Source organism: Zonotrichia albicollis, chromosome 25 (assembly GCF_047830755.1).
Source record: "Zonotrichia albicollis isolate bZonAlb1 chromosome 25, bZonAlb1.hap1, whole genome shotgun sequence".
Taxonomy (NCBI): Eukaryota; Metazoa; Chordata; class Aves; order Passeriformes; family Passerellidae; genus Zonotrichia; species Zonotrichia albicollis.
Window position 1 is genome coordinate 1460925 of NC_133843.1, and position 25231 is coordinate 1486155.

At 47.0% G+C, this 25231-nt stretch overlaps 1 protein-coding gene across 13 annotated transcripts in view; it reads right to left on the bottom strand.

Moving 5' to 3' along the window:
• CASZ1 (castor zinc finger 1) overlaps positions 1-21915 on the bottom strand; it is a 186115-nt gene extending 164200 nt beyond the window's left edge. For 8 of the 13 annotated variants that reach the window (XM_074558341.1, XM_074558335.1, XM_074558338.1 and 5 more), the window contains exon 1: positions 21675-21915. The gene's annotated coding sequence lies outside the window, so the exon portion shown is untranslated. Of the gene's footprint in view, positions 1-21296; positions 21610-21674 lie in introns of those variants that run through there. The other 5 variants (XM_074558336.1, XM_074558334.1, XM_074558331.1 and 2 more) reach the window with 3 other exon arrangements.
• Positions 21916-25231: the final 3316 nt, after the last annotated feature.

The following is a 25231-nucleotide window of genomic DNA, read 5'->3' on the forward strand; positions in this document are numbered from 1 at the left end:
AAGATGCCACCCTGCAGCAGGGAAGCTGCTTAGCAGGGGATCAATCCAAGACCAGCTTTGGTTATTATCTGGTTCAGAGAAAGCACCACTCAGGGAAAGAATGACCAGAAAGAAAAGAAACTGTTTTCTGCCTCCTGAAATAGCAAAACAGTTTGAGTGTACACCCCAACACACAGAGCCGTGAGTTCAGATGAAGCAGAGTCCAGCTCTAGACCTGCCTGCTCTGCTCCATGGGCTGGACAGTCATTTACAGACCACAACAAACTGCTTCTACTTACAGACAAAATAAATGTACAAAGTGTGTAAACTTACAAAATCTGAAAAAAAAAATCAGTTAAAAAAATAGAGCAACTGAGAAGAAATTAATATTGAGGAAATTTTTCAGGGATGATAAGTGGAGGAAAAAAAGTGTGTGTCTTTTTAGTAACCAGTACTTACCTGGATCAGGAAGCAGCCCTAAGTTCTGAGTGCAGTTTCTGGGAAAATGAGTTCTCACCATTGAGCAGAAAGCCAATGGGAAGCAAGAAAGCCCTGCTTCTTTCTAGGCAAAAGTAGTTTAGCCCTACCATTTGCTGGGAAAGTTTTAGGTGAGACTCCTTTCTCCAAATCTGGGTGAACTGCTTTTTACTTTGATGAAGCTCAGCTCTGTTTCAAAGAAACCAAAGCTGAAGGTGACCATTGCTAATTTTTTTATCATCATTTTATGAGCATGTTAACCTTCATTCACAAATGCTCTACAGAGTGAATTTCCTTCTATTATTTTTTTCATCCTTGATTAACAGTATTTCAAAACCACAAATTTCTAAAAAGGCATACATGAAGACACCTCATACAAACTTGTAATGGTTTAATACAGAGCTACCTATTTTCTACAAAATCCAAATAAAAATAAGGTTGTCACCAATTAATTTGAACTGAGCCAAAAAAGCTGTTTCAGTGCAGACTATCAGTTTAACTACCAAACCTCAAATTACACAGGTATAAATGTTTTATAGATAAAAGGCTCTAGATTATAGAACACAAACAGAACTTCTACCTTCTCCTCCTTTTCACCACCTATGCTCCAAATTTCCTTTGGGAACTGATGTGTTGGACAGTGTGAAAAAAATGTTTCACATGTGCATGTGGAGGTCACTTTGCTCTTATGTCTGCAACGTGAAGTTAGGAAAACTTGTTTAAAGTAAGTGCTTTCTCCTTCCATTCATTGTTTTTTGAATATTTCCCTTTCAAGATTTTTATTCATAAAGATCCTCTTTTGTTTTTCTAACCCCCAGATTTTATAGAGAAAACACTCTGCCCTAAATCATCTCCAGGCAAAGGAAAGCTGCTTATGATGTTCTCACTTATTGCACACACATAACTATACGTGGAGATTCTTAATCTTCACCCACCCAAGATTAAGGCAACACAAATTATGAAATCGATACCGATACAGAGAGCAACATCTATTACAGTTTCAATGTTTTTGTTATATTTTTTCTAAACTATTAAAGCAGTATGATTTTAATGTGGTTGTTGTTGTTTATGCAATACAAATTCTCTGTTGTTTGATGCTGTGGGTACTTATGCAAATGCCCCATTTTCTTCATAGAAATCTTTCCTTTGACACCTCATATGAGTAAAGAAAATATTTGAGTGTTTGCAAGATAAGGATCCATTTATATTTAAGGCTCCATTACTGATCAGGAGGCAAAGAGCATCCTTATGGTGGATATAAATTATAGTTATACTAATTTTAAAGACCCTTACTCTCTGTTCTAGTGATGGAGCAGAAGAGCTTTCAAATAAAGGAGATTCTTCTCTCACAGCAGTTTCAGTTCCTTTCTTTCATTAATCAAAAGCTATCCTATAGATAAATATATTTTCTCTCCACATGCATGTCTGAATACCTCTTAGAGGTTTAACACTCCTGCACCTGATTCAAACACAACAAATCAAAAATCATTTTGCCACCAACTGCAACAGGCATTTCCAGAAGTTACATCACACAAGTCACACAATTAAACTTTAATGAAAACATAAAAACAAAAACACCAACAGCCCCTAGTGCTTGCTTTGTCTTTCACACAATCCATCATAAAAAGGCAGGACATTAAAATGGAAGATCCTCTGGCTAAAGCTGTGCCGTAAACAATTTTTTTCCTAATGAATTCCACCTCTTTACTCCACTGAATCAGCAGGGCCAGATGGAATTTCTCTCCTCTCTTCCTTCTCTGTGAAAAGGATGGACTGCTGATAAAGCTGGTAAGGCATGAGGATGGCTGCCCCAGGTGAGCTGCTGCTGCCAGGAGCTCTGCTCCGGGTACAACACCCTCCCTGTGCTGAGCCAGCCCCAGAACAGGAGAGCTCAGGAGAGCTGTGCAGGCAGGAGAAACACAGCATCCCACAGCAACCTGAAACGCTCACACACTGTGGGAGCTCAGCACATCCCTCCGGATTTCAGTGAAGTCTAATTTGGATAGGGGTTGGGGTTTTTGTTCAGGTCACTGTATTGTAGTACAAAATCAAACATCTGTCTATAAGAAGAGAATATTTTCTTATATTTACAAAGCACCTTTCCTCCCCAAGTGTTAATGATAAGGTGAGGTCAGTGCCATGGAAGTGCAGCCAGCACTGGCAAAGTCTCACTTTGTGTGGATTTGCCACTATCCAGAGCAGGGAAAGAGTGCTGTCCTTTTCCAGTACCATGTGTAAATCAATGTACTGGGGTTTCTCTTCTACACACCACATTACATCCTCTAGCTCTGAACGTGCCACAGATGAAAAAGGGGCAACACATCTGGAAAAGGTATAGCAGATGCTGTGGCAGCACAGCACCAAGCAAGGATCTTCTGTAGTGTAAATGAAGACTTCATTTCAGCACAAAATCTCGCTCATTTAAAATGAGCAGAGAGGAAGAGATCCCATCAAACAGGAGCTGGGCTGGGCTATGAAACCTGGGATTAGACATCTGGAAAACCACCTGAGAAAGAAGGATTGGGAAGGCAGTGGGGGATTGCACTCCTCATATTTCCTGTCTGTGCACAGTTCCAGCCATCTCAGCACACTCACTACACATCCTCCCAAACTCAGGTGTCCAACAGACGTGTGGAGACACAACCTTACTGTCGATGGCAAGAAGGAAGGGAGACACGAGGAGGATCTAGGAGAACAGGACAAATTAAACAAGGCAGACAAAGACCAGGAGGCGGGTGACTGAAGTAGAGGTGACAAACTGGACTTCACAAAGTATTTTGAAGCAGCTCGAACCAGAGAGCAAAGCTGGGAGCCTGAACTGTGAGTGCAGGTGTGTGGTAAATTCCCCAGCCAGGTAGTGCTGTTTTGGTCATACCAAACAAGACAGGCTCTCTGGGAGTCTGAACACAGGCACAAGTGATTCTACCATCTCAAAGGCGGTTTTAAACACAGCTCTCTAGGTCAGAAAGAACTTCCTGTTTGCAGTCTGGAGCTTCCCAGTTTTCTTAAGGATGAGCAGCTATGAGTCCAAAACACTGGTCTGATAGCAAAACAGAAAAAGAGAGAAAGCTTGTGGGCCTGGGGGTTCCCACGACTGCCTGAGCAGAGCAGTTCTTCCTGCCCGGAGCCAGGAAGAGTTGCCCAGGGAGATCAAACCTGCCCTGCAAAGTCCCAAATCTAAATCATGCAAATTCCAATCTTCCTCCAAGCACTGATACCAGCACAGGGACTCTGACTTCATCAGATGCATGAAGGAAATGTAAAAAGGAGGAGGGGCCTTACTGCCTACACACATACACGCCCCACCTCAGGCAAGAGAGGGGGTGTAAATAATGGAGCAGGTTCAGCAGCCAGCACCACTCAGGGTCGAGTCAGTAATCCCCTTTTTCCATTTCCGTTTGCTATTTGATGTAATTATAGTTTTTGATTGAAATCCACCCGGAGTGTAACCCCTCTGCTTAATGCACTGTTTAAATCCTTGGGTACACAACCAAGCTGCTCCCCAGACTCGCCTGGAATAGGAAACCATTTCAATGCCAAAAATAAGTCTTTGCTTTCTTTGGTAACGCCCTCAGTCTTGGCTCAGCCTCTGCTACACCCACCAAAGAAGCAGGGCAGAGAGTTTCAGAGGGCTGCCTGATACCACCCATGGCTGGTGACTGGGCTGTAAGCTCAACTTGCAAGAGGCTTAAACTTTTGAAAGCTTTCTTTAATGCCCAGACACTAGAAAAAGTGGCACAGCCAAAAAGACAAAGGACCTGGAGCCTGGCCTCAACTTTCCTGGTAGATTTGCTGCTATCCAGACCATAAATAGTAACAAGCCAAAGCCCTATCCAGCCATCGCGTGGGGTAAACAGTGGCTTCTCTCCTGAAAGGCCTCCTGAGGATAAAATTAACACACCATATTCATAGTCCAAAGGAGGGCTGGGAGATCTACGTCTCTGCAAAATCAGATCACCGGAGCAGGTTTTTCCTCTCCAGTTCGCTCAGAACCACTTGGCCAAGAATGCAGGGCAGCAGCCAGGCCAGGCAGCCCCACACCAAACGGGGACTGAGCAATTCCAGGCCAGGTAGCCCCACACCAAACGGGGACTGAGCAATTCCAGCCCACAAAAGCTGCAGCCCACAGCACTGTGACAGGGCTAGAAGCAAAATCACTTAACAGAAACTGCCTTGGAACAAGCAGTGTTTGAGTCCCCACCAGTCTGCTGGACAGCAGAGGGAAAAGGGTTCTCAGAGGGCTTCATACCCAAACCAGCACCTCTGCCACTGTAAAAAGTCTGATGTGGGTTGGAGAGGTGCATAATACAATATATAGACTTGCTTCCTACAACCATCTCAGGACAATGAACAAATGTTCCACTCAAGAAAAAATATCTCAGTTCTCCCATCCAGGAGAAACTCAGCATGGCTCCCTTCAAAGCTAGTATTGTGTGAAGACTGAGGTAGAGGCAAGGTGAACATGACTATAAAACAGTAACTCAAAGCCTTCCCCAGCAGGGGAATGGAATCTCTGGGATTTGAAAACAGAGATGTTACAACTCCTATTCCACATCTTCCTCTGCACAAGAAGAATGAAGGCCTTAAAGCTACCCCATGAGATTTTCAGACCTGTTACAGAAGCTCAGTATAAGTCTAAGAAAGCTGCCGTGTTTGGATGCTTCTACACCCTGAGACACCCCCCTCCAGGAGATATATGGTCAGCTCAGTGCAGGACCTTTGGAACCAAACAAGGCTCTTTGGACCTGATTTTGTGTGGCTCAGCCTTTATAGCATCCATTTATGTCAAGGCCAAGAGCTGGCAAAAGCGTGATGAGAACAGCACCGTTGTAAACAACTTTACAAAGGTGAAAGGGACCAGATAACCAGCCCATCCCTTTCTGTTTCATGGCACAGAGGAGTTGTGGGTGAAGGAGGAGGTCACTGAACCAGTCCCTTGGGTTGTAGCACCGTGACTCAGTGGGGAAGCAGAGCCAGGCAGGGCTGGGCTGTGACAGGGAGGTGAAGAGCCCAGCAAGAGAGGGGCACGGGCAGCAAGGCAAGTGTGGGACCCCTGGCCAGAATGCAAAACCTGCCCTGGGCTTTCCCTCTTCTAGGAACCCTCTGTCATTGGCAGTACCTGGTGACCAGAGGAGCCCAGAGGAACCAGCACGGAACAGGGTACATCACGACCACTGCAACCTCCGTGCCCTGCTCTGCCCTTCCTGGTGCTTATGGCAGCTGAAGCTGCTCCCCAGCACAAACCAGCTTCTCATCAGCTCTTCCCACTCTGCTCCAGCCCTTCCACTCAACGGGCACAGGCACTCAGATTTTTCCTCTCTCTCCTGATCAGATATCTCTGTCTCTCTGAAATATTCAGATGATTTGGTTTTGTTCTCTTCTCCCCCACACCAAATCCTCCCCCTGCTTGTGGAAGCAGTGGATTTCACCCAGGCACAGAAGGCTAATTTACACCCTTCAGGGTTTAAAATAGCAGTGGTGTAAATGAAAAGTCCAATTTCTTCAAATTTGCATTGTAAAACCATCCTTCAACTTCCTTGAAATAAATTTTACTATTTTATTAGTGCAAACAAAATGGTAATAAAACACTAATACAGCGCCTTGTATCCAGGGGAAGAGCTAAAATTAACATAGACCGAGCAGTGTTTGCTATTACATTCAATTACCTTTTTACTTGAGATTTACATTCTCATCCCCTTAATCTCCATAGTGGTGGCTTTGAAATCATTCCCCACAGTCCCTCCTGTGCTTGCAATGGACGGCACAGAAGCCGCTCGCTCGCCACGGCCACTCCTGCTGCCAGCACCCAGCACCAGCCCCTTCCCCTGAGACCCCTGAGCAAGTTTCCATGAACATCTCTGAAGGGAGAGCACAGCCAGTGTCCTCACCTGCCTTTTGGAGTCTCACTCGGGCCCCAGTTTCCAAACTCCACACAAACACACCAGCATCAAAAATACAGCCTGTGTGCTACAGCTACCTTCGATCTGGCTCTCGAAACCGTTCCTTATTTCTCAGCTACAAGCTGTGTTGCAGGCAACTTTTATTATCTCTACTGTACAGATAACTAAGGCAAAGACTGAGGACCAAAGTCAGAATGCAGCTGCTCTCGGTGTGAAACTGAAATAGCCTATTTTGTAGTGGAAGTATTCCAGCTTTCACCTCGGGCTCACTGAATTCAGATTCTGCTCTCGAGTTAACTGGGATTGTGTCCTGCAGCCCAGGCTTAGAGGTAAAGTCAGGAAAAGAGCAGCTCCAGGGCTGTGTGATCAAAGTCAGAGGGAACCTGCACTGGAAAGAAAGGCCCATATTCCTAGCAATACAATTCAGGGAATCCATTTCCCCAGCATCAGGGCAAGTTTTTAATTGACAGCATTTCTTGATGCTTTAACATAGCAGGCACGGCAGTGATTTGGCCGTTATCAAAATAGAAAGACTTCCACGGGACACTGCAGGAAAGTTCCCACATCAGTCCAGCTCCAGACAGAGACCTTCATTCTTGGCTCCTCCGTCTTCCTTTTTTGTATACTGGAAGTTGGACACCTCCACACTTTAAGCCACGTCAAAATATTTAATCTTTCTTTGAAGAGCATGGCCAGCATCTGCAATACAGGTGATACCCACAACTTTGCTCACTCATTTTGACAGAATGTTTCATGATACCCAAATGAGATAACAGGGGTCTCCTAACAGCTGCCCTCATGGTTCTCTTCACTTTCTCCTCAACAAAACCCTCTGGTTTCTGCATTTCAATCAGGATTTGTCTGCCCAGCCCCTAAATTGCTCATCTGTCTCTCCTCCTGAGAAGTATGGTCCTTCATGCTTTCCCTCTAGCCATCTTGATCTTCATGGCTGGAGGAGAAGGATCATGCAAAGCATGAATAAATGATAGATAACGATAGATAAATGATAGAACAACTGACAAATCCTCCCCATCCAAATAACAAATGTGTCCCCAGGAAACCTTTCATCTGTCCACCTTCTAGAAGGCAGCACACAAAAGCCCTTGTGCAAACAAAATTATCACAAGACACCAAGCAATACAAAAGACCCCAAACAATAAAGAGTAGGAAAAAGAAACCTGCCCAAAAGCACAGGGCTAAGGTTGGTTTCAACTGGTCTTCTGTCCCTTTTTTCTGTTCTTTTTCCCCTGCTCCCCTGAACAAAGGAAGTTTGTTGTCAGGTTCAAACATTTCCTGGGCCTTGTCTGAGTTCCACCTTGTTTTCTTTTTCTCTTTTCCCCACCCTGTACAAATAAAGCAAAAACCAACTGGCACCACCTGTGATGAAAGGACAACTACATGCAGAATTTTATCTTTTCTTTCTTTTCTCCCTCCTCCTTTTTCCCTTTTTCTTGGCCAGAAGTTTTGGGCAAAGGACAAAAGGTATTGTTGGGTAAGCATAATTCCAAGGGCTGAGTCACTAAAGCCCTGGCTGCTGCTGGGGTGCAGCAAGCCAAGCCACTGCTTCACTGAATGCAACGAAAAATACCAGCAGCACCACTGCAAGCTCTGCCAGCCCCAAAGGGACAGCAGGAGATTCACATAGCACCAAGAGGTGCAAGGAAATGAAATAAAATCCTGGCACAAATATCCTCACCTAAGAGATCTTAGGAGGAAAGTCTATCACACCACAGAGATTGGGCTCTTCCCTGAGAACAGTAAAGGTTGTGAAGGTCATAGTAAAAAGCTACAGCCTTTACTTGTGGTAAGGGAAGGCACAGATGCCTTCTTTAGTACTTCACCCAGGCCTCCTTTTTCTGATTTCATGATCCAAGTGGGACCCACAGCTGGTCAATCTTGTAAGTGGCTCTGTGAGCTCTGGAGGCAGGGAGCTCCCCGTGCTCCTGTGGCCCCAAGCACAACAGAAGGGACACAGGGCTTCCTTCCAGACACCCCTACAATGCAGAAAATTACCAACCCCTTTCTGGCTGCAGAGTAAATGATGCCCCAAGCGGGTACTTGCTCAGAGCATGTTCTAAAGCACACTGCAGACCCTTGGAACTGCATGGTGTATTTGGGGGATCTGGAGCACTGGCAGTTTGTTTATTTTATGATGCACTTTGGTCTCTCTCAGTTGCACTGTTATCCTACACCTGTTTGCTCCCTTTCTCCAGGCTGATAACAGGCAGCACGTTGTGCAGCGCTGGCCTGGCATGGCTCTTCTTGTGTTTAATGAGACATATGTATTTAGTTCCAGACTATCAATAGTCAGGGACAGGGAAGAGGCAGAAAATTTCCCTCAATAGACATAATCAGTTCAGCGTGATGTGAGCAAGGTCTTGAAATGGACAGGAAGAGAACAAATGCCTTTGTGGAACAACTCTCACGAGGGCAAATCCTGCTTCCCCAGAGCAGCACGTCTCCTTTGGAAACCCACACTCATGCAGGGCATTACATTGCTGCTCAGTTTCCTTAAGGCAGACACGGGCCTGGCCTCTTGCAACAGCTCTGGCATCTCTTCATGGCAGACCCCATGACACACGGAGGCGCCTGAGAACAGGGATCGTGCTTTTCCAGGAACAGGGAATCCAGATTTTCTGGTTTATAAATTTTCCCATCTGGATTTGTTTTGTTGTTCGTAGGGTAAGATCACCAGAGATAAGGAGAGCAAAGTAAAGAAATATCAGAGCAATGGCAGCCCTGATGGGTCGGATGAATTTCTTGCATGTCACAACCTCCTGTTTGGGCAGAAATTTGAATGCATTTTCCAGCAGCGGCACAGAAAAACTGGCATCTCCCCTGGGGAATGTTTCAGTTTCTGCAGCTGCCTACAGGTTCTGTGATGCAGAAACTGAGGAGCTTGGACATGTCCACTCTCAAGACTAACTCCATAAGGACATGGCAACTTCTTTATCACTTGCATGGCAAAAATTAAAACCACCTCAGACTTCTTTACATGAAACTCCTTAGAAGAACCTATAGATGAGCAGGTTGTTATTATTACCTGAATGCAAGACTGTGTTGGGGAAGTCCTGCAGAAGCTTCCAAGTGACATAGGAAAGAATGGTTAGGTCATCTTCACGTATAGAACCAGTACCTTCATTACTCTGGGGCACAGGGCCTGTCAGAGCCTGTTGTCTGGGGAAGAATCCCCCAGGATTGCAGCCAGATGGGCTTGGGAACAGATCTCCCAAGCTCCACCGAGTTGTACCCCTGCTCTCAGGCGAGACCAGGCCCTATGGAACCCATCAGGACCTCTCTTCCCACCTCTGCAGCCTCGTCCCAAGGCTCTCAACTGGCTCCCAATGCCAGCAGCTGTCCAGGTACAGAAAGGCACCTGCAGACTAAAGCAGATATGGGTCTGGAACCCAAAGGTTCCCACAGGAAAGAACATTCTGCAGAGTGGAACCAAGGGGCCAGGAACTGTGATGCTAGGCATGTTTGTGCTCTAAACCCGGCTGCTGGATTTACACACAGCAAGGACAGCTTGGTAAAGCCAGCCCAGTGCTGTCAGCTGGGAGCCTCTGCACACTAAGCTCCTGGTTAAATGTTTTCATCAAAACCAGAGCGAGAAAGTGCAGAGCAAACACCACCAATTAGTGGCTGGGATGAATGTTCCTGCCAGCATATCTGGTGAGAGGGGCATGAGTCACCTTAACCCTTCGGGGGCCAGAGGCAGAGCCAGCACAGCTCCACGGGGGAGACAAGGAAGACAGGAGAGGAAACCTCTCCCGGATCTTTTATTTGCAACCACTCCTTGTCATTTATTTGTAGGGAGCTAAATTCAGGAGGGAGCACTTGCTGTGTTTGGAGCCACACTATCCCCATAAACTCTGCCCTCACCATTGTGCTGCATTGAAGATGGACACGAGCTGGTTCAGAGGCAGGCAGCACCCAGGGCACAGGCTGCCAGATGCATGTTGAGGAGGGCTGGGGTTGGTCATCCCTCAAGCCATCTCTACATTCCAAGATCATTCCAGGCAACAGAAAATATCACTTCACTTGCTCAAGACCAAGGTGTCAGTGAGAGTAGCATGACAATACTTGATGTCTCATTCCAAAACAAAATGCTTCCCCATTAGAAACATGAGGAAATGTAGTCAGCAGTAAGAGGACACGTGGCCTCAGGTGCATATGTCCCTCTTTCTCTACACTGCTATAAACTGTCCAATTTCTGAACATGTACGAGGTAGCCAAAGTTAACTGTGCGACTGGGCCAAATTCTCTTTCAATATAAAAAACACGCTGCTGTTTGTGGCAGCATTCAGTGCCTCAAATAGAAGCCAAAAGTTCAGCTATCTAGGAGTACCCAATGTTGCAATACTACAGATGTTCAGAGAGATCAGCCACTTCTGCAGCAAAAAACCCTGAAGTCAGAGCTCTCCTTTCACTCTCAGTCCCTCAAGCAAACACCCACTGACTGAGCAGACACTGCAGGAAGGGCCCAGGACTGTGTATGGACCCAATCCTGCCCACCTACTGCAGCATCCAACAGAGATGGCACTGCTGCTCTGGGCAAACACTCTGCAAGGGAATCTATCTTGGACCAAGCTCCCCATCTCAAGGTGAGGAACAGAAAAGGCACAGGGGCAGTGGACCTGCAGCTATGGAGATCAGGAAGCATTCACCCAAGGCGAGGAAGCAAAATGCCAGGGAAGGATAAATTAACACCATGGTTTATATTGGGGAGATTCCTTTCAATCTGGAGCTGCAACCAACAACCTGGCCCTCCACAGTTCCATGTGTCTAAAGCAGGGGCCCCCCAAATGTGAATTTCGAGCATAGCAGGACTACTGGAGCAGAGAGTTTCAGATCCTGCTGAGCCAGCTTGTGGCTGTATTCAAAATTGAGTAAATTTACAGCTGTAAGCTGGGAGTTTATACAACCCGTAACTTGTTAGGGATGGCTGACCAAGCCAGAACGATTGCTCCCCAGCCAACAGAGATCCTATTGGTTAGCCCTCTGAGTGCCTGGTAGCTTCTATTATTTTTCTTTCTCTTTTTCTTTTGCTTAGGTGGCGGTGGGGGAGTGGGGGGGGAGGAAAGGAAATATCTATTTTTGTTCCTTTAGTCACAAAACACAAATTAAAATTAAATCTCAAGTTCAATCCACTACAGATTGCTCCGTGTATCAGCTGGGGAGTGCGGAATGCCCAGTGACCATCTCCTTGGATGAGGCTGCTGTATTTTTCTCAGTCTGTGCAGAGTCTTGCACCATGAACAGCTCCACAGGACTCAGTGTATCATCACCAGAGGTCACACAGCTGCTCTTATGCTGCCCCTTTTGCATGGACACTTTCCTCTCCACAGATGCTGCTCTGTTCCAGCCTGGACTGCAAGACAACGTGGTCTGAGTTGTCAGAGTTTAGTGCAGCAAATATGGTGCCCTGAGAAAATGTTCCTTCCATCTCCTTTACCAGGAAAAACAGCTGGAGCAGTACCCGACCTGAAGTGATCTGAACCTGGATTCAAACATAGGAACACACGGAGCTGCCAAATAATGGGAAAGGAGCAGGCAGAGAGTGTGAGTGGGACTCCAGGAGCCCTCTGATGGGAACAAAACCAGCATCATCCACTGTGCCTGCAGGTGTGAAGGATACCCAGTCCCAGGGAAGCACAGGGCTTGCCTGCATGGAACTGCCTTAACCTGAGATCCTCTATTTTCATTACAGCACGGTCCCGGTCCCTGTTCTGGTCTGAAAGGCATTTTTAGCAGAAGTCCAAACATGATCTGACTGCAGCAAGGCTGCATGAAGGGACAGGGGGCTCTCCTGGGACTCACTATTCTTTGTGACCACAGACATGACAAGGACAGTCACGGCAGCTCCCACAGCACACTCATTCAGCAGCGTGAGGTGTGTGAGGGACGCATACCTACCTCAGTGGTTACATGGCTGCAGGCACACCATTCACTGTCCTGGCAGGATGCAGCTTTTCTAGGACATGGCTAAGGAGCATAAGTAGGTCTCTCCTTCACCCTCTGCTCCATCCTGAATACGTAACAGCCCAGAACATGAGTTAAACAGCCAGCTAAGGCTTTAGGGACTCAGGCAGGATAAAATACTCTTTAGGACCCAGCCACCAAGTAAGAAAATTAGGTAAACGGGGACCTTTGGTGAAGTCTTAAACAGACGACTGGAAAAGGGGAAATTTCCTCTCTCCCTGCTCTGTGAGCAGAGATCACACTACCTACTGCTGCTCCCACAGTTTAAAATACTTAAGTCCTCCAAGGTGCAGCTTAATTTTCTTTTTTAAAAAAGAAAAGTGTCAGTCTAATTAGATAAATCCTCCAAGCACGTGGCCCAGAGTTCGTCATGGAAATTAACCTCCTTGAAAGATCACAGTGACTGAAATAAGAAACTGTGTGTTTTGGCATAGTGCAGTGAAATGGGAGATGCAGGCTGCATTTCATACACCTTCCCTTTCATAAACCTGCCGCATTTCTTATCTGCCCTACTGGCCCTGAGCTCGGCAGCAAGACTTTATCTCCGAATGCCTGTTTGCAAATCGCTGCTGAGAGGTTACAATAACCCCTGGGAGAGATTCTGCTGGCTCACTAGTGCGAAAGGACACTGCTCCCCGGGTATAAAGTTGGACCAGCCCGAGGCAGTGTTGCAGGGAGGGGCTCATCACCAGCAGCCCTCTGGAGAGGATGTTCTGCAGACACAGCGCCCGTGGGGAGGCAGCCAGGCTGGGAGCTGTGTGCCAGCCTCCCAACTGCTCTGCCAGCCTCATCTCGCTCCACGCACCAAGCGTGATTCTGTGCAGCCCAGGACGGGCTGAGTGGGGCAGGAGGGAGAAACCTCGAGGCCACAGGCTGTGATCACACAGCTCAGTTTGCATTTATGCCTGCTACATTCACATCTTCTTATTTAGAAAGCTCTGCCCATCCACACTGCGAAAGGTGTAGGGCTGGCAGTTCATACTGCTTAGGAATAAAATTTCCCATTTCTTTTGCTACTGGAAGCAGAAGCAAAACCAGGAAAGAAAAGAACTGGCTCATAAGTGAAAGTCAGCTGCCACCACCACCTTCACATACAAGCAGGGATCAGAACCAAGCTATCTTGTACTTTTAGGGTGCATTTTCCAGTCAACTATTCTCCAAGCCCAGCAGTCAAACTTATGCTTGGGTCGCACTCTTAGCACTTGTTCCTCAGGCCCCTCCCAAGTGTCACTACATAACACATTTTAATAGACAGCTGAAACAAGACCCCTCTTCACAGTTCCAAACAGACCATCAAGGGACTCTCTCTCCTAAGTCTTCCAGTTCTTTCAAAGGATAGCATTCAAAGCAAGAAAACTCCGTGAAAAACCTGTGGAGTTCATCTACCTCGTTCCTTCCTGAGTCTGATGGATGATGGTGTGTGTGACAATGTGCTGCCCTCCCAGCACTGAGACCAACCTTGCCAGCTGACTTCACACACAAAAGGATCAGGAGCAGCCTCAGAGACCAACTCTGAGGTGACTTGTTGTATTGTCATTGAAATGACAAGCCCTATGGCTCAGAATCTGGGAGTTGCTTCCGATGTTGTTTCAAAACAGCATCACTGGTGGCAGAACAAAAATAGGATACCTTCTGGAGAGAAAACCACCCCAAAATGCCACGGCAGGCAAGGAGCCAAAGGCCCCTAAGGACTGACAGTTGTGCTGTGCCTTTTCCTACAGCGCTTATTGCGCACGAGGCCTCGGCAGCTGGATGGCTCTGGAGCTAGCTAACCCTGTGAGCACACACTCTTGGACCTCCAGGTCCTATTCTAGACCAGCTCGATCACGCGTGAAGCAATTAGCTGGCACCTCATCCACAGAGGGAGTGAGAGGGCTTGCAGGCAGATACCCCTGTACAAGGAATGGAGCCTCATTGCTACAATTCATTAGCCGTCTCAGGAAAGAGTTCAAAGGACAGATGATGCACAAAAACTGCATTCAAGTTTCCTCCTGCTCCTTCCAGATCAGGGCTGAGGCATGCTGGAAGGACATTACTGGAGAAACCAGGATGAATTCAGTTCTAATACAGTTCCTTAGCAGTTCTCTGTCAAGTACAGGCAAGCTCCACAGTTCCATTACTAATAACTTAATACTTAATAATATTACAATAACTGAATACCTAATAATTTACCAATGTAATACTTTAACTTGATGCCAAGCACCTGGACCCAGAAAAATCAGCACTTAGCAAGACTTCCACCTTGCTGCATTTGGCTTCTGCCAACTGATCAAAACTCAGCATCCACCTGATCAAAACTCCTTCCCACCTGCTCCAAGGTATTTTGAATAATTTTTTTAGAAGGTAAAGCGCCTTCTTCAGCCGGAAGCTAAGGGCTGAACCAGAGAGACAACACAGATTGCAGGAGGGATAAAAAATATTCAAGTGCTATTCCACTCCCCTTCTTTAGGCTTTGGATGCATTAGGCAAATTCCCAATTACAGCAATGCCTTCTGCCTGCAACTGGAGTTGAGATAGGAGACCAGAAAGAAGGGCCAGTGGGCATCACTGAAAGCTCAGCATCTTCCATTACACATCAGCACCGTGAAAAGGGCGATGCCAACCCTGAAATGTTTTTTTTCCAAAAGGAACACGCACACACCCTTTAGAATGGGTATGGTGAAATATGCCTGGAGAGGGAAGGACTCAGCAATACCAGCAGGTTCCTGACTCCTTATCATCAAAGCAAGAAGCCCAGCCTCTGACTTAATTTCATCAATGTCCTCTTTCTTCCTTCTCCAAGGGCTCAGATCCCCGAACGCGCCTGCAAACACACTGCCAAGGAGGTCGTGCGATATCTGAATCCACAACGGACTCAAAGACATCTCCACGTTTTGCTGTCAGCCTGAAGTCTGAATAAGGGAGCCCACCAGAAAGAGTGAATGAACGCTGGCAGCTGCCAGCAGCGCGGAGCCGAGCCTGTGCTTTAAGCCACCTAGTGTCCGAGCCGCGCAGGGAGATGCTTCAGGAAATTCGGGCGAAGAGAAGGAGTTGAGACATCCAAGCAGACCGACGCGGAAAGGAGCAAAGGACAGGGTGCATCGACTGAGAAGCGACCCCGAGGCGAGGAAGCGGGCGGCGAAGCGGGCACGGCACAGCGGGCACGGCACAGCGGGCACGGCAGAGCCGGCACCCGGCCTGGGCCCCCTCACGGCTCCGGCCCGGCGTGGGCAGCCGGCTCCCCTCCAACTCATCTCCCACACACAACGGCACCTTCACAGGCCAGCAACCCAGCCCCAAGGCCCAGCTGGGCTGCTCGGGTGCAAACCCCAGAGATCTCTGGGACGCAAACTTGGAGACAACTTGCCCCAGCATAGGCCTGTGGAAGGAATCCAAAGTGTCCCAGAGGCGCAAGCCCTGCCAAGCTGCGCCCCCTCCCCTAAAAACCACCTTCATCCACATCTCCTCTCCTGCTCCCACAGTAGCCCCCTCCTCCTCACTCTCTTTCTCTGTGTCCTCGAGACTCCTCTCACCTTGAGGAGTGTTAGGATTACCCAGCATTTACACTCAATGCTCCTCTTTATTCCTTAAGACTTATTAAGAATGATAATGAGCTCCAAAGCAGTGACACGTCTCTCTCTCCCCCTCTGTCGCGCGCTCTCTCTCTCTCTCTCTCTACGTGCCTTTTCCGTCAAAGGCACACAGGACAAATCCGACCAAAAAAAAAAAAAAAAGAAAAAAAAAAAAAGAAAAACCAAAAAAAACCCCCTGACAATATGGAGCAAGGACACATGAGGATTTATATTCTACAAATCCAGCCTTTTTTGATTTTTATTATTTCTCCTCAAATTCCATTCCTTTCCTCTTCCTACTCATGTTCCCCCCTCCTCTACCTCAAACCTCTCAGACTTTGAATGAAAAAGAAGAAGAAGAAAAGAAAGCTGCTTGCCTGGAAGACCTCGTTAATGTGGAGCTCTTAAACGGTTGATTAATTTTAGCAAAATTTATGATGCACCCTTGCTTTTCTTTGAAGCTGCAGTCTTGTATACCAAAAGCAAGTTAACTTTGAGATGTCTGTGCAAGCCAACTGCCCCCTAATTCTTAGATACCCTATTTAGGTACAACAAATGTACGGGAGAGAAATGCTACACCAGAGCATGGAAACAGTCACCCTGTCGGACGTTCGAAGCGGTTCGATTCAAATCCGTATAGCACAGCCTGGTAATCACAACCTGAAAACTTCCAACTTCTAGCTATTTAACTTCCCATAAAGATTAAAAAAAATAATCACCAGTGAGTCTTTCACAAACAAAAGGAAAGAGGGAAACATAAACACAAATTCCAAGAGAAGTCTCTCCAAGTTCCATCTGCACACACCACAGAAATGCCAGACTCGGCTGCACTGGAAACATCAGGATCTCCCGAAGCCACCTTTAAACCAGCTACATTTCACCAGAGGGAAAAACTGAGCCTAAGGAAACACCATAATACTGATCTATACGTATCCTGAGCTGCACCTCAGTATTTCAGTCATCTCCTCAGCTTCCTCCTACCAGTATTTGCTTTTATTCTTTGTCTCCCTCCTCTAGACTCTGTTTTTCTGATACAGACATCAGAAGGTTAAGGGCTCAATTATCAAGTCTGTTGAATCCTCAGCTTCACGTTACTTAGGAGGTTCTCTGTTGCTCTTTGGAACTACACTGCAAAATCTCCTTCCTTCTTGGCTTTTCTTTTTCCTACTTGTAACGTCTATTTCCGACAAACCCCTGTGTGTGAACCCACAAATCTATTTGGGATAAATGGAGAGAAACCCTGAATTGGTTTGGGAGACAGAAACATTAATAAAAATAACCTTAAGAGTACCTAGCCAGACTAAACCTGAAGCACTCGCAATCTTGAAACCTAAAGTAACATCCACATGGAATTTACAAAATATGATTCGAGTGGTTCTAATTAGCCCCAGTCTGTGGAAATTTGGAAGGAAGCGGCTCTTTGATTAATGTTACAAACCAGAAAGGAAACATATTTTAGAAGTTAAAGTAGCAGCATTGTGGAATACAGAATCATTACCAGCATGCATTTATGATACCTGCTTCAATCAGATGGCTTGGGGTTTTGTTTTTAGGGTTTTTTTCCTTTTTACTTTAAGAAAAAAAAGAAGACAGGATGCAAGTAAAAGCCTTTGTTTATGGAAGTGTGTGTCGCTTTTATCTCCCAAGGAATTTATATAGCTGGACTGTGTATAAATCCTTCTGAAAATGAAATTAGCAAAAACAAAACGGGGGTGAAGGTGCTGGGGGGAGTGTGGGAGGGGGCAACCATCACCTCAGTAAATCACAGTGCATAACCAGCCTCTGGCTTGGACAGATAGCAAATTCAGCTTTAATAGGAAGAAACATAGTTGGAAAGGGAAAGAACAAGATTTATACCTGCAGCAAACTCCTTGCAAAAATGGGGGGCTATTTTTAATAAGCTTTTGAAAGTTACTGTGCAAGTTTGCTTGGGCTTGAAAAGAAAAAGGAAATAAGGGTTTTTTTCCAGTTCGCTTGATTGTTTTGGGTGGAGCTCAAGCATGTGTGTATATATGCTGTATATAAAAATGAATTACTAATTCTTTCCTGGAAACTGTTTGAATTACAATCTGCAAGATACAAAAACACACCTTTATTTTAACACTGATTTTAATACAGATAGAATTGGAGGGAGGGGGGGAAAGTGAGGGAGACGTTTTTAATCCCAGTACACAGCAAAACCCTTAAGCAAGAACAACATCCCGCCACATGTACCCAGAGACACTTTGCTCAGCTGCACAACACCAACTTAACTCCAGATTTCAGTGGCTTTTCCCTGTTACAAAGGCTTCGCTCTGAAACTGCAAGAATGACAATGTCATGTGTGTGGAAAGCTGACACTTAGATCTTTTAAAAAGAAATGAGGAAAAATAAGCTGTTGACTTCTTGGTTAAAGTATTTTCTTGTTCTAACTCATGTTCTTATGTCACTGGGCTAAAAAAAAAAGAGAGAGAAGGAGAGAGAGAGATATGACTTTCCTTGAATGATCTGTTTAACCTAAGCCAGAGGAAAAAAAAAGAAGTCATTAATTACTTATGTGAGCTATTGCTTCTGAAAGACAATAAACCTGCCTGGTCGCCATGGATATGACATATTTGCTCTGAAAACAACACAATAATTAGCAAAGGGGAAAGATACAAGGAGAATATGCAAACTCCTGAGTTTAAAGCCATAGTGTTTCCTTTTTTCCCCCTCCTCTTTTTACTTGTCAGAGTCAATTCTGTTTGCAATTCAAATCAAACAAATAAACAGAATACTTACAAAAAATTTTAAATGATCTCCCACACATCAAATCACCCACACAAACACACACACACACAGAAAAAAAAATAGGAAACAATTTACAAGGAAAAAATATTTAAGTCTAGTATGGACGGATCATAAACCACTTGATGTTTTCCGTATATGTGTGTGTATGTATGTATGTATGTATGTGTATATATATATGAGAAATATAAATGTATATACACACACAAATATATATGAGTTATAAGGGTTACATACACTATTTCCTCTAGGATTATTCTTTTATTTTTAGGATCAGTATAGAAGGACACCAAGAAGAAAAATATCTCTCATTTAGGGAGTGGAAACATTTTGAAGATACACTAAAAGAAAGTACAACAAGGGGTTCTTGTACTGTGTTAAACATGCATTGTGTTGGTAGTATATTTTTTGCAAATATTTTAACTTTTCTCTAAAAGATGAGCAAGACCCCACAACTGGTGTGCACTGTGCATCAACCTGATCAACACACCGGCTTACCAGGACTTCTCAAATTTTAAGCATAAAAAAAAAATTCTCACCTCAATTACTTCAGTTCTAAAGTGATATCACACTGAATCACATGTAATAATGCAATGGACAAGTTAAGAAATAATGAAAACTGAGTTATATGCAGAGAGACTTCTTGGAAATAATTTATAAACGTTGCAGGGAAAATGTTTTTTAGATTGCTCTCTCATTAAGATGAGACAAAGACTATTAAAACCTTCTCTAATGCAGTAGCTTTCTGGATTCTGACCTTCCACATTTAGAAACCAAGTAATAAAAACACCCTAACAAGCACTTTATCTTTGGAGATATTTGACTTTGAACTTATTTTAACTTTAAAAAGACTTGGAAGGTATAAAAATAACAATATAGTTGCCACAAGTTTCTGTTGTTGTTGTGTTGACAAAGCTAAAAAAAAAAAATCTTTAGAACAAAATAAGCAGATTAAGGAAACATCCCCCTAATTTAACTGTCTCTTTTACTGTTTTTTTTTTTTTAAACAATAGTTTTTAGCTGGACGCTTTGATCTTGAAAGGGTTCTGCTATCTTGTGTGATGAGGGGGGAAAAATGATCTGTTTTAAATGATGATGCAAAAAAAAGGATCAAAGCCCTGACTTTCTGTTAGCCATAATAAGTTCTGTCTTACTCAAAGCTCCAACTTCAGGCTTTAATATATAAAATATACAGGAGCCCAGTAAAAGCGCTGAAAAGGTACAAAGTCTGAAAACAAAAGGGGACGCTGCTCCTTTAAACGTTTTAGTGCATATGGAGTTTGATTTCTGAAAGAGATCAGTTTAACATCTCCATAGAAACCAGCAACAGATTATCATCAACAGAATAAATAACTAGTCTAATAAATTAAACAGGAGGCATAAGATCTGGAAACTTGATTACTGAAGTTCAACAATATTCTCCCATAAACTCTTCCAAGCCACCTTTAGGGTAGCTAACAAGGTGGCAGCGACACACAGATAAAAGGTAGATGGGAAGCAGGCAGGACTTCTGAAATGAGAAGTCCGAAACCTTCGCAAGAAATTATACCAGCCTGACAGTCAGCAAATCAATAGAGGAAATAAATTCATCAATGAAGTTTGGGGAGAGACAGCTACTGTTCCAGGGAGCGAGCTGCCAGGACCCGCTGTGCAGTGCAGCGCGGACAGGAGGGGGCACACACAAGGTGGACGTGCAGCTCCTGAGAAGTTTCACCTTTCCGACCCGAAAGAGCAGCAGGGCTCGAGCCGATCGATCCAGCCTGCCGTGATTCGGAGCGGCCCCGGCCGCAGCCCACCCCTCAAAGTTTGCCGCACAAGTTGCCGCCGCGCAGCCGGGCGCTCACGGCGCCGGCCCCGAGGCGAGCGGCAGCGCCAGTCCCGCGCCCGCCCGAGCTTCTTGACAGCTCGCTCGCCGCTGCGGGCCGCGGCCAGCCCGCCTCTGCCCCGCGCCCCGGCCGCCCCTCGCCGCTCCTCTGCTCCCCGGGACCGGCGCTCCGCGGCCGGCGCCGCTCGGGCCCCAGCACGCCACCGCTCCTCGCCTTCCCCGTCCGCGCCCCGCGCCCCCCCAGCGGCCCGGCTCATGAGTGACGGCTCGGACACCTGTTCCCCGTGCCCAGAGCCTGCGGCGCGGGCAGCCGCTCCCCCGGGAGTCCCGGCCCGTGCCCCCCACCCGCCGCCACCCGGGTCGGCCGTCCCCCCCGCCCGCCACTACCCCGCCGCGCACGGGGGAAAGAAAGGGGGAAAGGGGAAGGAGGCGGAAGGGGGAAACTTCCTGGCTCCGGATGGCAAATCAGCTGCACATTCTGCAAATACCACCGGGTAAAAATAACCTGCTGCTTCGCCCGGGGGGCCGGGCACCGGCTGCCCCGACCCGCGCTCCCGGCCGCCGCGGCCCCTGCCCACCGCGACCCTGCTGGGGGGGCCGCGGCCGTGCCGCTGCGGGCACCGGGAGAAGCGCTGCCGACCCCGGCCCGGCCACTTTGCAGAAAGTTCCCCGGCGCCGCTCGCCCCGCCGCACCCGGCCCTGTCCGCGGAGCGCTCCAGCTGCCGCTCGCCCAACTTTGCTGCCGCCTCTCCCCTCCCACCTCTCAGCGCCTCGCCGGGACCCCCGGGTGGTGCGGCGCGGCGGGGCTGCGGTTACCTGCCCTCGGCGCGGAGCGGGAGCACGTGTTCCCCCGTCCCCTGCCCGGGCTCCTGCCAAAGTCTTGAAAATTGACGGGCGCCGCCGCGGCCGCGGCTCCGCCGCCGAGCGGGCACGGCGCTACCCCCCGCCGCCGCCGCCGGCCCCCCACGGCACCTCCCTCCTCCGGCGGGGCCGGGCGGCCGCCGCTGCCCCCGCTGTCGGCCGGTGCCCGCCGAGGCTGCCCGCTGCCCGCGGAGGTGGGCGCTGCCCCACGGGAACCGGCTCGGAGCGCGGAGCGCTGCCCACCTGCCGGGCAGCGCCGCCCGCCCGCGCAGCGCCCCGGCCCCGGGGCTGCCGGCGGCGGGGCCGGGGCCGGGCGGGAGCGGACGGGCTTACCTGCACTTGGGGCTGCTTTGGTTGACTTTCCAAGTCAAGGGAAATGTGTGTGTGTTTGGGATGGAGGCAGCAGCGCGCATGCGCCATCAAACTTGCCCTGATCCCGGATTTTTCCTCCTCGCGCTCCCCTTTGCTTTGATTATTGAATTTTCCTATTTCTAACAGGAGGGCGGGCGTCGCGCAAAACCCGGCCTGGAGCCCGCCGCCGCCCGCCCCGGCCCGCCCGGGGTGGGGAAGGGGGGAGCGGCGGGAGGGAGCGGGCACGGAGCGGACTCGGTCTCCAGGCAGGCAGGGCAGGCAGTCAAGGGAGAGGCACCTGCAAAACACGGACTGGATCACCCTCCCCTGGCAAGGGAAAAGGCGAGAAAGTGTCCCCATTTCCCTGCCCGCGCGCGCAGCTGCCTGTCCCCTACCCTGCTCCTGCACCAGCGGTTCCTCTTACCCATCCGTCCTCCTTCCCAGAGAACCGCTGTCAATTTTATAAAATTTTCTATTTTGCAGCCTGCTGACCCCGTTCACCTTAGTTCCCTGACACTAAACTCCATGGAGATGACAAATAACTAGGTTGTGTGTACCGCTTCATTCTCCTGCTGGTTTTCGTAGGCATGATATTCAGTTGCTATTTTACAAACTTCTAAACTTCAGTATTTTTCTTTTGCTAATGTTCTTTGTCTGGATTTCACTCAAGTTTAGAACTAACAGTTGTCTCAGTTCTACAACTGTAGTATTTCACAGTTTGGCTGTACTGGCTTTGCCGGCAGTTGTACACAGGACTAACTTTTGCAGGTCTGGATCCTAGCAAAAATACCAAGGAACAAATGTGCAAGCTGTGAGCAGCGCTGTACACTAGGCTGGTTTTGGGAGATGTCTTTGCAGGATCAGAGACAAGAGTTCTCACACACCTGAATTTCCAACAGGCAGGCATCACATTTCTGTGTTAAACTACTTTCCCCAGCTCCACCTTTCATTTCACTGAGACAGTGAGTATACATTACAGTTGCATGTGCACATTTTCTGGTGGTGATTCCGCAGAAGCATCCACAGAGATCTTTTCTGTCATTCCCTGGTTGCCTCTACCGGAGCCAAGACAGCCTGGGCTGGCTGGCACCGTGCACTGGGCACGGGGGTTTGGAGGCACAGCTGCCTGGTGCCCAGACTGTGGGGTGGATCTGCCTCCACTGTAGGGCTTGCAGGGTTTGGGCTCCAGGCCACAGCCAGGCAAAGCTGAACACTCCTGGATAATTTTGCTCATTGGCAGCAGGGAACTCCGCATCAGCACACCCACACAGCAGCCCTTGCAGGAGCGTCTTGCTCTTCCCATGCGCTTCCCTGTCTGTGTCTGTCTCCACCTGTTGCCTCTTGTCTGGTGTTTACACCATCAGCTCTTTGGGGCAGAAACCATGGTTTTGCTCTGCATTTGTCAGTGCCTTGCACAACGTGGCCCAGCTCCATAACCACAACTCCTATGTGCTATTGCTACACACATAAATAATAATAACTAATAATAATAGGCTAATTCCTCTGATTTTGATGTGACTACTCATGTGAGTAAAAGTGACTCACATACATGAGCGTGTGTGGGACCACTGCCAGGTCTTGAGCTTTTATTGTGAGTCCTCCAGTATTTGGTGTTCTCTTTTGATTCCAAGCTCCTGGAATGATTTGTTTCTAGCACTTGCCTTTACACAAGGACACTTGGAAATGTGGCCTAGTGCTGTCAAAAGCCTCAGAAGCCAGCGAACAAATAGGAAACTTCCAAAGAAATAAATTTTTAATGGCTTTTGTGAAATTCCTGTGATTTGGCAGCTCAGGGAGGAGTGGAGTCTGACTCATGAATTTTGAGCAGTCAAGTTTAGGAATATGCATCAATTGAGTTAAATATTTAGGTCCCTGTAAAGACTAGACTTCTACTAACCAGGCCAAACTTATAGTGCAGAGACATATTTTGTGGAAATAATGTTTATAGTGCCAGTGTCTTTGCAAAATCTGAGTTTTTGTATATCTGCATATTGTTTGGGATTTGTCATTCTGTAGTTATTTATTTTCACCTGTTCACAGTAAGAAAGCAAGAAAAAAGACATGAAAGGGGGATTATTAAAGTCAATACGACTGCGTGAAACTGTTCTAATAACGGTGGCAAGTATTTATAAATTGCTGAAAATACAACCAGCAAGCTTCTTGAGTTTGGTATGCTTGAGAGACACTGCCAGGTTAAAACCCATGTACTTATGAAAGTAAATGTCCCAACTTCTTCTTACAAAAGTAAAAGAGAGCAGGTCCCAAGCTATGAATTCTTGCTTATGAGGCATCCCTGAAGAATGAAGGGTTGGGAGAATAGGGCTCTTTAATTAAACCTGCATAGTTACTTTTAATTGCATTTACTTACTATTTTCTCTTGTTCATGTTTTTGCATTTCTCTCATCTAGGGTGTTGAACGCAGACTGAATGGTCTTCCTTCTGTTTGGAAGTTTCCTAATTTTGAAGAGCTGTAGAGCTGTCCTAGTTAGGAGGAGCGCTTGGGCGAGTGTTTTTGAGGGGATGCTGTTGATCACCACAGATCCTCTTCTGCCTGTGCTCCCTGGGTGTGGTGGGGGGCTCTCACACTGTTTGAGCTGTGCCTCTGACAGCTTTGTGTGTCCTTCCTCACCACAGCTCCCTCAGAGCCCAGCCAGCCCTGTGATGTTCACTGTGCCAGCCCCAGAGTGCTCAGCTCCTCAGCCAGATAGAGCAGGAGGTAATGACACCTTACACAGCCCCTTCTAGATAGAAAGAATATAATTTAGCAAATTGCAAATGATGCATACTTAACTATTTATGCAGCATCTTCCTGTCATCAACCCAAAGCAATTTTACTTCCGTGTTGAACAGTGGATGAAAATGTTCTATAGATTTAACCATTGCGGGAGTTCCTTTTAAGTGGTGCAGTAATCTCTCTCCAGCTAATTTAGTGTTGTAATAAGGCACCACCCTCACAAGTCCTTTGTGTTCTTGTGTCAATACTGCCCCCAAACCAAAAGTGCTGGCATCTGCATCTGTCAGAAAAGTGGGTCTGAAACACAGACCAAGAAAGGAGCAACATGCCCGTCAGTGGAGCAATATGGCCATCAGCAGGACAATCTCAAAAGCCTTTTGCTAATTTTGAACACCCAATTTCATTCACATTTCCTCCAAAATGCGATTTACTTTCTCAGCAAGACCATGGTATGGTTTAACAGTAATGTAAAATTCAACAATAAGCCTCAAACAGAAGCTGACTGAGATGTATCTGGCGAGCCAGAATGCTTCAGTACAGATTCAGTTTTGTTCTTGCCCATGGGGGTTCCTTGCCCACTGCTCAGGATTCAACTTGAACCAGATCATGGGATTGAAGATCCTTAACCAAAGCCCACTAAGGAAAGTGTCTCTCAGTTATGCTCTTCTCTGTTTCAAGCATACAACATGACAGTGGAAAAAAATCCAAAAGGAATCTCGGACATTACTTTCATTTCCTTTCCTCTTATGGTTTTCTTTGCTGGCATTCACTAAACCTGTAAGCCATTACACAGTTATGGTTCCCA